This window comes from Ochotona princeps, chromosome 32, assembly GCF_030435755.1.
Source record: "Ochotona princeps isolate mOchPri1 chromosome 32, mOchPri1.hap1, whole genome shotgun sequence".
Classification (NCBI taxonomy): domain Eukaryota; kingdom Metazoa; phylum Chordata; class Mammalia; order Lagomorpha; family Ochotonidae; genus Ochotona; species Ochotona princeps.
This window is the reverse complement of record NC_080863.1, coordinates 5,942,155-5,956,443: the sequence shown is the minus strand read 5'-3', so window position 1 is coordinate 5,956,443 and position 14,289 is coordinate 5,942,155.

Below are 14,289 nucleotides of genomic sequence, written 5' to 3'. Positions count from 1 at the left end.
CCATCCCTGCTTGCCATTAGGAACCCATGTCTCTTAGGATTTACATCATACCTTCAGTGGTTCTCAGACCGGGCCACCCAGGGTAGTCTCTTAGGACAGTTTTCTTTCTTCATGCGGGTGCTGGGGTCCCCACCCTGTGAGGTGGTGATTTGGTTGATGTGGAGCGTGGCTCCATCCCCTCTTTTTCAAGCCCCCCCCCCCCAGTTAATTGATTCTCATCTTCACTGATGATTATCTTAGGAAGCCCACAGGATGAGGCTGCAGCTCATAGCAGTTACAGATTATGGCAAGGCCTTTGGTCTAGCATGGAGTGCTTTTTGTATGAAAAAAAAAATCCAACAAGGAACTCCTCAGCGCTGAACCCATATGTCACTTCAGGACCAGCTGCACCCTGTAAGTCACATGTAGCCAGGAATTAGGAGAAGGAATTTGTCCCAGAGTAACCTCGCTCCCCTCCATCCCCACCCCACCCGCTGGAATCTTGCCGCCCTAAAGCTGCAGCTAAGTGATCGGAGAACAGAATTTTCTGGATTCAGCCATAGCTGAAGAGTTGAAGTGACAGGAACAGACTTTGCCCACCCCCAACCCGCCCTGGATGGTGCTTTGGGATTTGAATCTAGCTTTTAGGCCTAGGGTCTGCTGCCATTCTGCCTTCCACACGGACACGCAGTAGCTTCCAGAAGCCCTGGGTACTCCTGCGTTTGGGGACAGTTTCAGGCTTTGCTGTGAAGAGAAGAGGAAGGAGGAGGAGGCACTGGGGAGGGGTGTGGGGATGCAGGCCCCGGTGGGCCCCAGGAAGCAGGCTGTGGGGTGCTCAAGTCAGCATTTCAGGGGACCACAAACCAGCTCTCCTGCTCGAGACATCCTTGGCGGGGGGGGATCGTTGCTTTCTATGAACAGTTCTACTCGGTCATTATTGCACACCAATTACCAAACATGTTTTTGCAGTTAAAAAAAAAGAAAAAAGAACCTTTCTGGATATTTCTAAGGACTGGGGAAAGCACACAGATTTCTAGGCTGCCACACCAAATCCTCCCAGGCCTGGGTGCTGCATGCTTTGCCTTAGAAAGTTTCTTCAAGTGGGCATTGGCATTGTGACACAGAGGGTCAAGTTGTTGCTCATAGTACCTGCATCCTTTGGGAGACCTGAAATCGGGCAAGTGGGGCAGAAGGTGCCCTGAGTGTTTGGTCCCTTCCACCAACCTGGGACACCCAGATGGAGCTCCTGGCTCCTTGCCTTGGCCTGACTGGACCCAGCCCCAGTTGTGGTCATTTGGGGAGTGAATCAGCAGATGGAAATTCTTTCCCTCATTCTGCTTTTGAAATAAAATAAATGAAGCTTTAAAAAACCAAAATTTCCTACATTTTGATTTATTTTTATTTGAAAGGTAGTGTTACAGAGAGGCACACACACACAGAGAGAGAGAGAGAGAGAGAGAGAGAGAGAGAGAGAGAGAGAGAAGACTGAACAAGAGAGGGAGACATCTTGTGTCACTACTTCACTCCCCAAGTGGCTGCGATGACCAGCGCTTGGGCTGGCCCAAGTCCAGGAGCCTGGAGCTTCATCTGGGTTTCCCACATGGGTGCAGGGACCAAAGGCCTTGGATCACCCTCCAACTGCTTTCTCAGACCATAATCTGGGATCTGGATTGGAAATAAAGCAATCAGGACATGAACCGGCTCCCAGAAAAAGAAAATTTTTTTCAGCAATAGTCTTAGGAGACACCCATATGCTAACCAGCTACGGAGACTCTGCAATGTGGAAGAAGATGCAAACAACCCAACAGAGTTTCCTGTGCTGTGGGAAAAGCATGAGACCCTGCACCGTCCACAGTCACTGCCTCAGCTGAACTTCCCGTTCCACCAAGTGACCAGAAGCACAGATGTCCACGCACCTGCTCCTGGTGACCCTGCCCCTTAGCTCCCCTCTCCTGGCAATCCCTGCAGCTTCCCAAAGTTGGAAGAGAGGACAATCTTTCCATACCTTTCACAGGGGGCACCTGGTAACACAGGACAGATTAACAAGCAAACAGAAGTTTGTTAACAGGTGGTGTAGACCTCAGGGACACTGAGCATGGCCAAACAATCCCCCTAAACCTTGCAAAAGGAGTTGCTGTAGATCCTAAACTTGGGTCTGCTTGTTCAATAGGCACAAAGTCAGTCGTGGTAGAAGAAAGTAGGTGCTTATTGCATTGAGCTGGATCAGAAGTGGAGCAGCTGCAACTCAAACCGGCATCTATACAGGATGCAAGTGGCACAGGCAGAGCCTTAACCTACTGTGCTACAACGTCAGCCCCTAACTTGGGATCTGGGGGACTCCTACATGAGTTCCAAAAGGTAAATCATATGTGATCTACAGAATGGAGTCCATGCCTTGGGACCCCGCTGCACCAGTGTGGTCTGCTGGGATTGCTCAGGACTCTGACAGCCTCTCCTCTTGGGCCTAGGGGGATGTATCAAGACCCAGAGAGGCGCTGAGTTTGGAGGAAGCGGGCATTCAGAATGCCTGGCTTGTCTATGCTTCAGCTCTCTCCCTGAAGTTTCCGTCCTGGCCTGCCCTTGTATTCACTATTTAAGGAGAGGCCCTTTGCTACCGTTTGCTCTGGGAATCTAACTTCCTGACAGCAGCCCTGGTCCCACAGACCTCAGGGGACAAGGAAGCAGTCTCATATTTTCTTCATATTTTTTTTCCCTGCCCTGAAGACTCCATATTTCCCACGGGCTTCTGCCATCCCATGGCCTCTGGCTGAGAGGCGGGGACTGCCTTGGTCTCCAGTTTTCAGGAGTGACAAGGACCAGTGTGGGGTCCTCCCTCCTCATGGGGGTCAGACACTCTGGACTCTTTCCTTGATTTTTTTTTTTTTTGAAGAAATTGAGTATAAGCGTATTCTGTGGTTCGCCTCAGCCATCTCCAACAGTATATATGGACACAGCATTAAGGGTCTTGCCATAACAGCTGGAGCTGAGCCAATCTGAAGTCAGGAGCCAGGAGCCTCTTCAGGGACTCCCACATGGGTACAGGGTCCCAAGGATTTGGACCATCCTTGACCACTTTCCCAGGCCACAGGCAGTAAGCTGGATGTGAAGTGGAGCAGTTAAGACACGAACCGGTGCCCATATGGGATGATGGCGCTTGAAGGGGGAAGATTAATCCATTAAGCCACTGCACTTGTGGCCAGTTGGGAAGAAATCAAGAGATGGAAGACCCCCCCTCTCATCTCTTCTTCTCTCTCCATAGTTCTGCCTTTCAAATAAAAATTCAAAAACACCTATCTGATAAAATCTATACTTTCTATTGGGCTTTTGCTTTAGTGCATTGATTCGTGCAATCATTGAGCAAATACTTGCCAAGTCCCTGTGCTTCGGTAAATGTGTGTGGCCTTGGGGAGAGGTGGACCATGTGGCTTCTGGTCCAGCAGGAAAGACGATGAGAGGAACAGTGTTGCGAGCAATGAATGGGAGTGCAGCGTGAGCACAAGACAGGCCCTCGTTCAGGGCTCCAGGAGTTGACTTCCTCTGAGAGGACTAAATACTATGCAAAATTGGCATGTGTGAGGAAGAGTAGAGGCTCTGGCATAGCGCTGAAGGCTTGCTGGCATTTGGCCTCCTTTTCCTCAGCTGAATCTTGGCTTCAGTCCTTGAACTCACCTTACACCCCATCTGAGGTCCCTTTACACCCCACCTGAGGTCACCTTACACCTCACATCCCACCTGAAGTCACCTTACACCTTACACTCCATCTGAGGTCCCCTTACACCTTAAACCCCACTGAGGTACCTTACACCCCACTTGAGGTCAGCTCTAGCCTGTTTACCTCCTGCCCAACCCTCAACATCCAGCTCAACCACCTTCAAGCACAGAGTTTCCTGAATGGGGGAAAAATGCTTCTCATTTTCTGTGCTTTCATGGCATTTTGTTTGTACCCTGATTGCCGCACACACGTCTCATTTGATAAGAACATTTTATCACTTTCCTAGACCTTTTTTTCCCCTGGTCTCTTCAATATTGCAGGACTCAGGAAGATCTCAGGGGTATTTTCAAGAGAGCAGGGCAGAGCGGCCTGATACTCCGGATTGGGTCAGAGTGAGAAGCCAAAGGCGGATGCCAGACATGTGGCCAGTGAAGGGACAGATCTTCATCAGGCACTCACAGTTGGTTGAGCCTGGGCAACTGCGTGAAGCAGGGAAGAGAGAGTGATCCTGGCTTGGATGAGGAGTGCAGGGAAGCTGTCTGCCATCATCCAGGCAGCAAGCGGAGAAGCCAGGATATGAGTCCATCGTCAGCTCTGATGACCCCACAGCTTCTCCTCTCTATGCCCTCCTCAAGCCCGGGGGCTCCAGAAGGAGCCAGGGTACTGACAGAAGAAATGCAGCATGCGTGGAAGCCAGCATGGTTCTAGAGCCTCACACCTTCTGTGATGCTTCTAGCGGACAGAAGAGAAACAAATGCTCAAAGTTGAGCCCCAGGTGAGGCAAGACAGGAGCTCTTGGCACGAAAATTAGCGAGGGATCTGTGCTGTGACTCAACAGGCTAATCTTCCACCCTGTGGCACCAGCTGTTCCACTTCTGATCCGGCTCTCTTCTTAGGGCCCGGGAAAGTAGTGGAGGAGGCTCAAGTCCTTGGCTTCAGCTCTGGTTGTTGTGGCCATTTGGGGAGTGAACAAGCATATGCAAGACCTTCTCTCTCTCTGTAAATCTGTCTTTCAAGTAAAAGGACAGGTTCTCGTAGCCTTAAGGCGATCTGGCACCTGGGGAGTGTACTGCATGGTGTGTGCCAGGCCGCCACAGCTAGTACAATGTTAAGTCTGAATAGCACCTGCACATGGAAATGTGCCATGGGGATAAAGGCATTTTAAAAGCTATGATAACTGAGCTCAGGTTTGATTGATTCAGTTAGTTGTTGTATAAGAACATAAGGCTAAATTAAAATTTTGGGGGAAGCAAAGGCAAAAGGCACTTCTGACGTGGGCACATTGGGATCTCTTGGGAGTTCAAGGTGCTTGTCTGCTCCACACAGCCCTGCCAAGGGCATAGCTGCTTTCAGCACACTTGGCTCCTTCTGGTATAAATTGAAGATGCAGAGTTCCTGAGAGCTATCACTGGAAACACCCAGAGTTGCATTTAGAGAGGGGCAGCTCCAAGAGTTTTGCAGAAACCTCTGGAATGGAATCTTCCAGAGTCTGCAGGTTGCAGGGTTTCCCTGATCGCAAGGGAGTATGTGGAAGCGCCTGCGATGGTTGGCTTCATTCCTTCTCTGGCCCGTTGGTTACCACTTAGGAAATCCAGATCACTGCTACTCAAAAAAGAATTTTCCTGGCACTGCTAAGCTCAGCTTGTTTTCCAGTGTTCTATTATTGTAGCAGGTCTTATGTAATTCTGACAATGATGACACCTATTGCTTCTGCAGCAGGTGAGCTCCGGCGCTCTGCCGGATAACGGGTAACATTAACTGTGTTCCTTCTAGTCTGTGGAGCGGTCACGTGGGACAATCGGAGTCCTCTCTTTTGAAATGCCTTCACTCGTACATAACTGGCACCCATACAACGCTCCTCTCTGTATTTTCAGACTCAGCTTGTTGACCTTCTGCCCACCTGCTTATGTATTCACTGCAGCTGTAAACAGCAGCAGAGCTGGGCTGGCGTCATCTGTCTGCACACGTGTCCCATCTTGGGGAGCCAGGGGACACTGTGTATGGCCATCCAGGGGCCAGGGCAGTGGAACTCAGCAGACATCTGTCAAGCTCTAGTGGAACAGCTCTTATGTCTACGCCAGGTCAGGTGTTAAAGATAGCCTGAGAAGTGCTCGCTTTGGCAGTATATACACGAAGATAGCTGGAGAAATGATGGGTCTGGCCCAATGGCTCAATCTTCTCGCAAGCACTGACTCCCACATGAGCACCAGTTCATGTCCAGCTCCTCCACTTCCCATCCAACTTCCTGCTTGAGGCCTGGGAAAGCAGCAGAGGACGACCCGAAGCCTTGGGACCCTGTACGCGCATGGGAGACCTGGAGGAGGCTCCTGACTTCGGATCAGCTCAGCTCTGGCCATTACGGCCATTTGGGGAGTGAACCAACAGATGGAGGATCTTTCTTTCTGTCTCTCCTTCTCTCTGGAAATATTCCTGTTCAATAAAAACATAAATCTTTTAAAAATTAAGAAACACAAAAATGAGCCATTCAGGGGCATTATAGGGCATCTGGATGGAGATAGGGTGTGAGGGGTCTTCAAAAAAATTGTAAAAAATGAGAATATTAGGTAAGTTTACTTTAGTGCAAAAGAATTTGTACACCTATACATCTGAGGGGCTTTCAGAAAAGTTCAAGGATACACTTGTTATGAATAACTTGTACAATGGACATTAAACTATTTTTGCATCAAACAAGCTTATCTGTAATTCCATTTCTGTTAATTTTGAAGTTCTTTTATTAGATTGTGACAAACACTAACAGTGGAATACTTTTGAAATGAGTTACTTAATTTGAAAGGCAGTTGCACAGGGAGAGAGAGGAGAAGAGAGAGGGAGAGAAAGAATGTTCTGTCTGCTGGTTCACTCCCCCAATGGCTGCAGTGGCTACGAGCTAGTGTTATTTTCTCCCAAGGATTCTTAGATCGTCAAGGGAAATACTCCACTTTCTGGGGACCTGCAGCTCTTCCTAAGGCTGTAGCCACGTCTTGGAAAACTCCAAGAGTGAAAAATCTTGGGTCTTAGACATGCAGAAGTCAAAGGCATCTGCCAAATTTGCTTTCTTTTCTTTCCTTTCTTTCTTTCTTTTTTTTTTTTTTTAAGATTTATTTATTCTTATCGGAAAAACAGATTTCCAGAGAGAAGGAGAGATGGAGAAAGATTTTCCATCTGCTGGTTCACTACTCAGATGGCTGCAACAGCCAAAGCTGAGCTGATCTGAAGCCAGGAGCTTCTTCCAGGTCTCCAATGTGGGTGCAGGGTTCCAAGGCGTTAGGCCCTCTGCCACTGCTTTCCCAGGCCACAAGCAGGGAGCTGGATGGGAAGTGTAGCAGCTGGGACATGAACTGGCGCCCATATGGGATCCTGGTGGTTGGAGGATTAACCAGTTGCATTGTTATGCCAAGCCCCGGACTTGTTTGCTACACCTCTTTGCCATTTAGCAGCAACACAGGCATTCTCCCAAGAGTACAATGAACATGCGTATTACGAAGAAATAATGTGTGGATTTCAACATTCATTGGCACCAAAAGAAGTTTCTCCTCATTCTACTTCCCACTTTGTGAAATTCCCTTGTACAGCTTGTCTGTGAACATTCTCGTTGCTCTGCCCCCTTGCCAGTGTTTGATAGGGTGGAGTCTTTTTATAAACTATTTGATGTGGCGAATTACATTGCAGATCCTTTAATGTTTACACATCACTCAATGACATTGTTTCCCTTCGTGTGATGTCCAACTTGAGCTTTTCTAAGTACTTTTCTGCCCAATTCTCTCCTGTCTGCATTAAGCAACCATGAATCCATTTTCCATTTCTGTAGATTTGCCTCTTCTGAGGCTCATATAAACAGAATCACCAACAACAAGGCTCTTTGTGCTTGGCTGTTTTCAATAAACATCCTGGTTTCAAAGTTCACCCCTGTTGTACCACGCAGTAGCACAGGACATATCCCATCATTTCTTACGGCTGAATTATGTCCCCCAAATGGGTGCACCACATTTTGTTTGTTTATATATGGTAAAGAGTTGGGTTGTTTGATCTTTTCTGTATTGTTAACAAACGTCCATGCGCTTTTGTTCGTATGGCTCCATGGTTTCATTTCCGTAAGGTGAAACAGGGTGGCTGACTCTATGACAATGCAGATTCAGTAGTCTGATCTGCTGGCATGCTGTCCCACCACAGCAGCACATGGAAATCCTGAAGCTCTCGATTCTTGTCTCAGCTTGCTATTAACCATATTATCGCGGCCATCCTTGCTCGTGTGGACTGTGATTCTGGTTAGCATGTCCCTGTTCATCAACACCGAGTGTCTTCTCACATGTTAATTGGCCATTTGTGTATGTTTGTTGGAGAAATGTCTGTTCAGAGAATTTGCCTAGTTTAAGACTGAGTGGTCCTGTTATTAGTGAGTGTTAAAAATTCTGTGCATACTCAGGAAGCAAAACCCACTTACATAAATAGCTTTCAGATGTTTTCTCCTGTCTTTGTTGTTGTTGTTGTTTTATTACAGTTTGATAGGCACTGGGGTCTCTCTTCACTTTCGCCTAGTTCCTTCCCCTCCAGTCTTACAATGTATGTCTTTCGTGAATTTTCACAACATCCATATGGTTTGTGGCACTTGAAAGTGAAGGATTAGCCAATTGAGCCAACGGTTGACCCCTGAAGCTCTGTTCTATCAATCTATATGCTTATCCTTTTGTCAACAAGACCATTGCATTGTAGCAAGTTTTGAATTAATTTGTTAATTTATTTCAGGGCTGGAGAGATAGATATAGGCAAACAGATCTCCCACCTGCTGGTTCAGTCACCTCCAAGACCTTCATTGAGCAGGACAGTGCTAGGCTGCAGCTACTTGGGCCATCTCTAATGCCTCCCTCCAGTATGTACATCAGCAGGAAGCTGAAGTCAGATGATGAATTTGGACCTATACCCTGTGACCTGGGATGTAGGCATCCTCATTATTGTGTTAACCACTAGGCCAAATGCTCACTTCTGTAGCAAGGTTTAAAGTTCTCCTACTTTGGTCCTTTTCAAGAGTAGTTTGGTTAATCTAGGTCCCTTGAAACTCCATGTGAGTTTTAGGAGTAGCTTGTCAGTTTCTGCAAAAATGACAGCTGGCATCCTGACAGGCATCACATGAAGTCTGTGCATCCATTTCATCATGTTGCCACTGTAACAACTGTTGGGTTTCCTGTAAAAATAAGATGCTTTTCTATTTGCTGACATCATCTGTATAACTTCTTTCCACAGTGTGTAAGAATTTTCAATATATGCTTTTTAAATTTTTCTAAAAATTTATCTCTAGGCATTTTATTGTTTCAATATGACTAAATGACACTTTTTGCCTGATATCATGTTGATATTGTTCATGTACAAGAGTATGGAAATACACAATTTTTGCAACCTGATGTCACCTTTGCTAAACCCATTTTCTAGCCCTAGTAGTCCTGGGGGTAGGGAGTTTCCTTAGCACTGTCTGAATAGCAGATTGGGATTTCTAGGGCAGAGGTAGCTTCCTTTGCTTCATGCAATCCGGTGCCTTTGGCATCTTTTTCTTGCCTAATTTTGCCCTGGCTAGAATGTCGAGGGCAGCACTGGATGGGAGTGGTGAGAAGTGGATGTTCTTTCTCGTTCCTGATTTCTGGGGCAAAGGACCCCAATCTTTAACCATGAAATATCAAGTTATGTGAGAGGGTTTCTCATCCAGCTCCCTGCTTGTGGCCTGGGGAAGCAGTCAAGGACTGCCCAAGGCCTTGGGACCCTGCACCCACATGGGAGACCTGGTAGGAAGTTCCTGGCTCCTGGCCTTCGGATCGGCACAGTACCGGTCATTGCAGTCACTTGGGGAGTGAATCATTGGATGGAAGATCTTCCTGTCTGCCTCTCCTCCTCTCTGTATATCTGACTTTGTAATAAAAATAAATAAATCTTTAATAAAAATTATTTCACTCTGTGATGTGTCTGTTCGTTTTATTTGAAAGGTAGTGTTACACACAGGTCTCTCTGAAGTAACTGTGTCTCTTTGTGTCTGAGTAGACACTCATCTCTGACATCTTAACTGAATTCCATCAGGCAGCATGGGAGACCTGTGGCCTCTTCCTGGGCTCTCCTCCATCTAGGAGGCACCCAGGAGCCTGATCTTAGCGCTTACTTGGTTATCCAAGGGCTGATCTCACAGCATCACTCAGATCCTCCTGCCAGTCCTTCATTTAACCAGCCAGCTCTCTTGTGACACTCTCTCCCATGAGATTAGCACTTGCTGTGGGAGGAGAAAGTTATTTCTTCTTTGAAAGTCAATGTTAAGCTTTGAAAGTGATGCAGCATCCAAACAAACAAAAAAAAAAGTGGAAATAATAATCTTACCCACTTTCCTGTAGCCCTTGAACCTTTTGTGCCCTGATAAACTGTGTAAAGATGGTCAAAGATAAAGAAAAAAATGGAAAGGAAAAGAAGTGCCTTGCTTCCTTCTTTTCAACTTCTGCTTTCCACTGCTTGCTTGGAATCCAGCCCGACTCACCCGCTCTTTCCTTACAGCTTGCGTTGGGTCATTCTGTTCCTTCTTATTTGCGTTGTGTTTCATTCTTCTTAGAACATTCAGGAAGAATGCTTTGCTGGCTCAGATTATGTCCCTGCTTGCCACCTTCTTGAAAAGTCCAGTTCAATGACTCAAAAAATGTATTTCTAAAACATCCGACAAACCCTGCTTCCAAGGAGCTGCCTGAAGACATCTGTGAAAGAAGAGACCGGGAGAATGGAATGAAAGCCTTCGCTCATTTATACTTCTGCCTGAAATATTACAACCCATTCCTGGCAGCTATTCAGACAGTGCTAAGGAAACTCCCTACCCCCAGGACTACTAGGGCTAGAAAATGGGTTTAGTAAAGATGACATCAGGTTGCAAAAAATTGTGTATTTCCATACACTTGTAATGAGCAATGTCAGCATGGCATTTCTCTGGGGGGTATGTCCTGAAGAAACGTTTCCTTAGATGAGGAAAGCACTGTGTTTCACTTCTGGTTAAGAAGGTACCATCTTACCTTCACAGTTAAGAGATTGGAACCCAGTCAGGGGAATGGGGGGATGTAAAAAAAAAAAAAGTCCTGGGCTCAAGGACTTCCTCTTGCACAGATTATCACTATCTAGGAAGACTAGGATGAGCGGGTGAGGGTCAGAGCTGTGGCTAAGCAAAAAATACCCTTATTGGCAGGTCGTGGTGTGGGCAGAGACCAGATTTGCTGAAAAACCAATCATTGCCAGAAACTGACCCATGAATTCCAGGCAACAGGGTTGCCAACATGATCCGATGGAAAAGGGCAACCTGAAAGAGGGCAACTCGTGTCCCCAGAACTGTAGAACAATAGCCGCCTCACCCACAGCTTGTGCCATTCACAAAAATTGGCTAGAAACAATTGAGCCCATATCATTGAGTAATGATGTGTTTGGGCACACACATGGTCCCACTCATGCATACAAACAATATTTTACCATCGTCTATTATTAGCCAGAATGACAAATCCAGATAGATCAAGTTTTAGTTACGAGAATGGGAAGTGACGGTACCTTCTGGAAAGTTCTCCCCTATCTGATACCTATCCAGCTAACAGTTCATACTCAGCATTTCTACTATCCCTTTTAATTCTCTAAGTCTAATGAAGCTGCCATGTTAAGCTATAGTTGTTAAGATTTTTAGTGAACCTTAACAAGTGATGATTTACATATTTTTAAAAAATTTAAAGGCAGAGAGACAAAGAGAGGGGGAGAGATAGGCAGAGAGACAGAGATAGATTTCCCAATCTCCCAATTACTGCTTTACCCCCCAAATGGCCACAACAGCTAGTGTTGTACCAGACCAAAATCAGGAACCAGGAATTCCACCTGGGTCTTGCATATGGATGGTAAGTGCCCAAGTGCTTGGACTACCATCTGTTGCTTTTCCAAGTGCCTTAGCAGGGAGCTGGATCAGAAGTGGAGCAGGTGTGACAAGCAGAACTGTTCTGAATATACACAGACAAGTAATTTTCTTCCTAAATTGTGTTTGTTGACTGTAGAGTTAAATCTCAGTTCACTTGGAAAAGAGCCCAAAGAAGGAAGAAATGGACCCCATGCCATTAAGGTTTGTGTGCGTGAAACGTTGGTAGGGCAAGTGGGACTGTAACTGACACCGTCTAACTTAAGTGGAGAGCAGGAGATGTAAACAAGGTTCCACTGTTTTATTTCCTTCTTATTCTTTTATGAAGGAAAGCAGCACAGTGTAAGGGAAATTGCTTGGAATATGTGTGCCCGTGCTGTTTCGGTGTTTCTAAATCTAATGTACTGATCAGTTTATGATCAGATTGGGGCTCCTGTTCTGCACGCTCACTTCTTAGATTTGGTCTTTCTAATTTCTGGGGCATCACTAAGAATATCCCCAGGTGACTCCAGACACACCCAGCGAATATTTAGAACCTGCAACTGAAGTCCTCTTTGGTTTTCTTGCTTGCTCAAAGGCAACGATGTGGAACAGACAGAATCTGTTAGCTATGGATCTAGACCCAAGCCGCCACTGAGACATACAGAGGCCCAGTCACTTGGTTGAAGAGACACTTATCCAGTCCAGGCATAAGGCCTTTCCAAAGTCGGCTCTTTCTAGAGAGAGTTTCCATCTGTGTTTATCATGGGGGTGGTTTTCTGCTCAAAGACTCAACAACACTGTCTTTTAAATTTTTTAGAGATTTATTTATTCGAAAGATAAAATTATAGAAATAAGGAGATCTTCTACTTGTTGGTTCACTCTCCAAATGGTCACAACGGCTAGAGCCGGGCCAGTCCAAAGTCAGGAGTCAGGAGTTTTGCGTGGATTTTCCGTGTGGTTGCAGACCTTGGACCCTCCTCTACTGCTTTTGCAGGGACATTAGCAGGGAAACGAATGAAAAAGGAAGCTGTTAGGACTTAAACAGGTACTTGCTTAGGACTTAAACAGGCTTAGCTTGCTACACCAAGGTGCAAACCCTAACACTTCCTCCCATGACAAGATTGAGAACAAATTAGAAGACTTTTTCCATTGAAACTCTGCTTTAGGGATGTACTGCAAGGTTTGACTGGATTCCATTCTCCCAGACCAGAAGTTACTTGTAAAGTGTCAGTGAAAACTACCAAACTTCATTCAGTGGGCACGAGTTGAATACAGGCAAGGTTAGCAGCTTCAGGTATCCCAAAGTGCTGATGAAAACATCATATCAGATTATAATCCAATTCTGAGGATCAAAACATGGTCCAGTGAATAAAACCAAGGCTATGTCTAGAGCATAAGTGATTATCTGACTCTATGTGTATTGAAGAGGACATTACAGATGTCACAAAATCATATATATTATAGTTGAAAAAAGCAAGCAGGAACTCAAAAGTCTACAGCCCCTGACACTTTAACGGGAGTGAAATGTAGGTTGTGAAACCAAACCAACCGATTCTGTGACTCAGATCTTCCTTCCGATGATTCATTCCCCAAGTGACCGCAATGGCTGGAGCTGTGCCGATCCGAAGCCAGGAACCTGGAACCTCTTCCGGGTCTCCCACATGGTTGCAGGGGATCCCAAGGCTTTGGGTTATCCTTTACTGCTTTCCCAGACCACAAACAGGGAACTGGACGGGAAGTGGGGCAGCTGGGATCAGAACCAACGCCCATATGGGATCCCAGTGTGTACAAGGTGAGGATTTTAGCTGCTAGGCCACCGCGCCAGGCCCAGGTAGACATTGTTAAGCTTCTTCAAAGCACAGCTTAAACACTATCGAATTCATCTATTGTATGTGGAAGTGTTCAGCTCAGTCCTAACCACCATCTAATTCCCATCATCATCCAAAGACCTCTCATGTCCATTTGTAGCAGCTGTTCTTCCAACCCTCCGGAGCACGGCCACCCCTCACCCACCTGCCGTCTTTGTGAGTTTGCCTTTCTCGGACATTTCTTACAAATGAAGCCGTATGCCAGGGGGTGTTTGCCTCTGGCTCCTTACCTGTAGCGTTGACTACACACCCGTGTTGTAGCATGCATCGGCGGTCCAGCTTTCTCATCTGCGTATCCTACCCCATCGTATGACGAGGTCATGTTTCATCACCCATTGATGAGCACTTGAGCTGTTTGCTTTGGGGATATGAATATTTGTGTACAAACTCTTGTGGATCTCAGAATCTATGCTTAGAAGTAGACTTCCTGGGTGGGGCCTACAGGTGCTACTCCATGCACATCTTTTCCAAAGACTTTCAAATGGCTTCCCATGTGGCCACCCCATCTTACATTCCCATCAGAAACTTGTGCAGGCTCACCTAGTTGCACATGCCCTACAGATCTTGTCATTACCTGTCTTGTTGATCATATCTAAGGATGGGCAGGAGCAGTAAAAGCTAGCCTGAGGTGTCCTTCCTGTCAAGAGATCCCTGGCTTTAAAGACTCTATACTTAGTGATAAACTTGGGTCATTGGTTCTTGCAACAGTTGCCTCTGGGCTGAATTCTTGGCATGGCATTCAGAAGCAATGCAGGCTTAGCTACACAGAGGGGCTGAATGTTACCCATTCAGTAATTGAAGCTCAGGAAGAGACTTTTTCCCTCCCCTAAACACTCATTTCACAACATAGA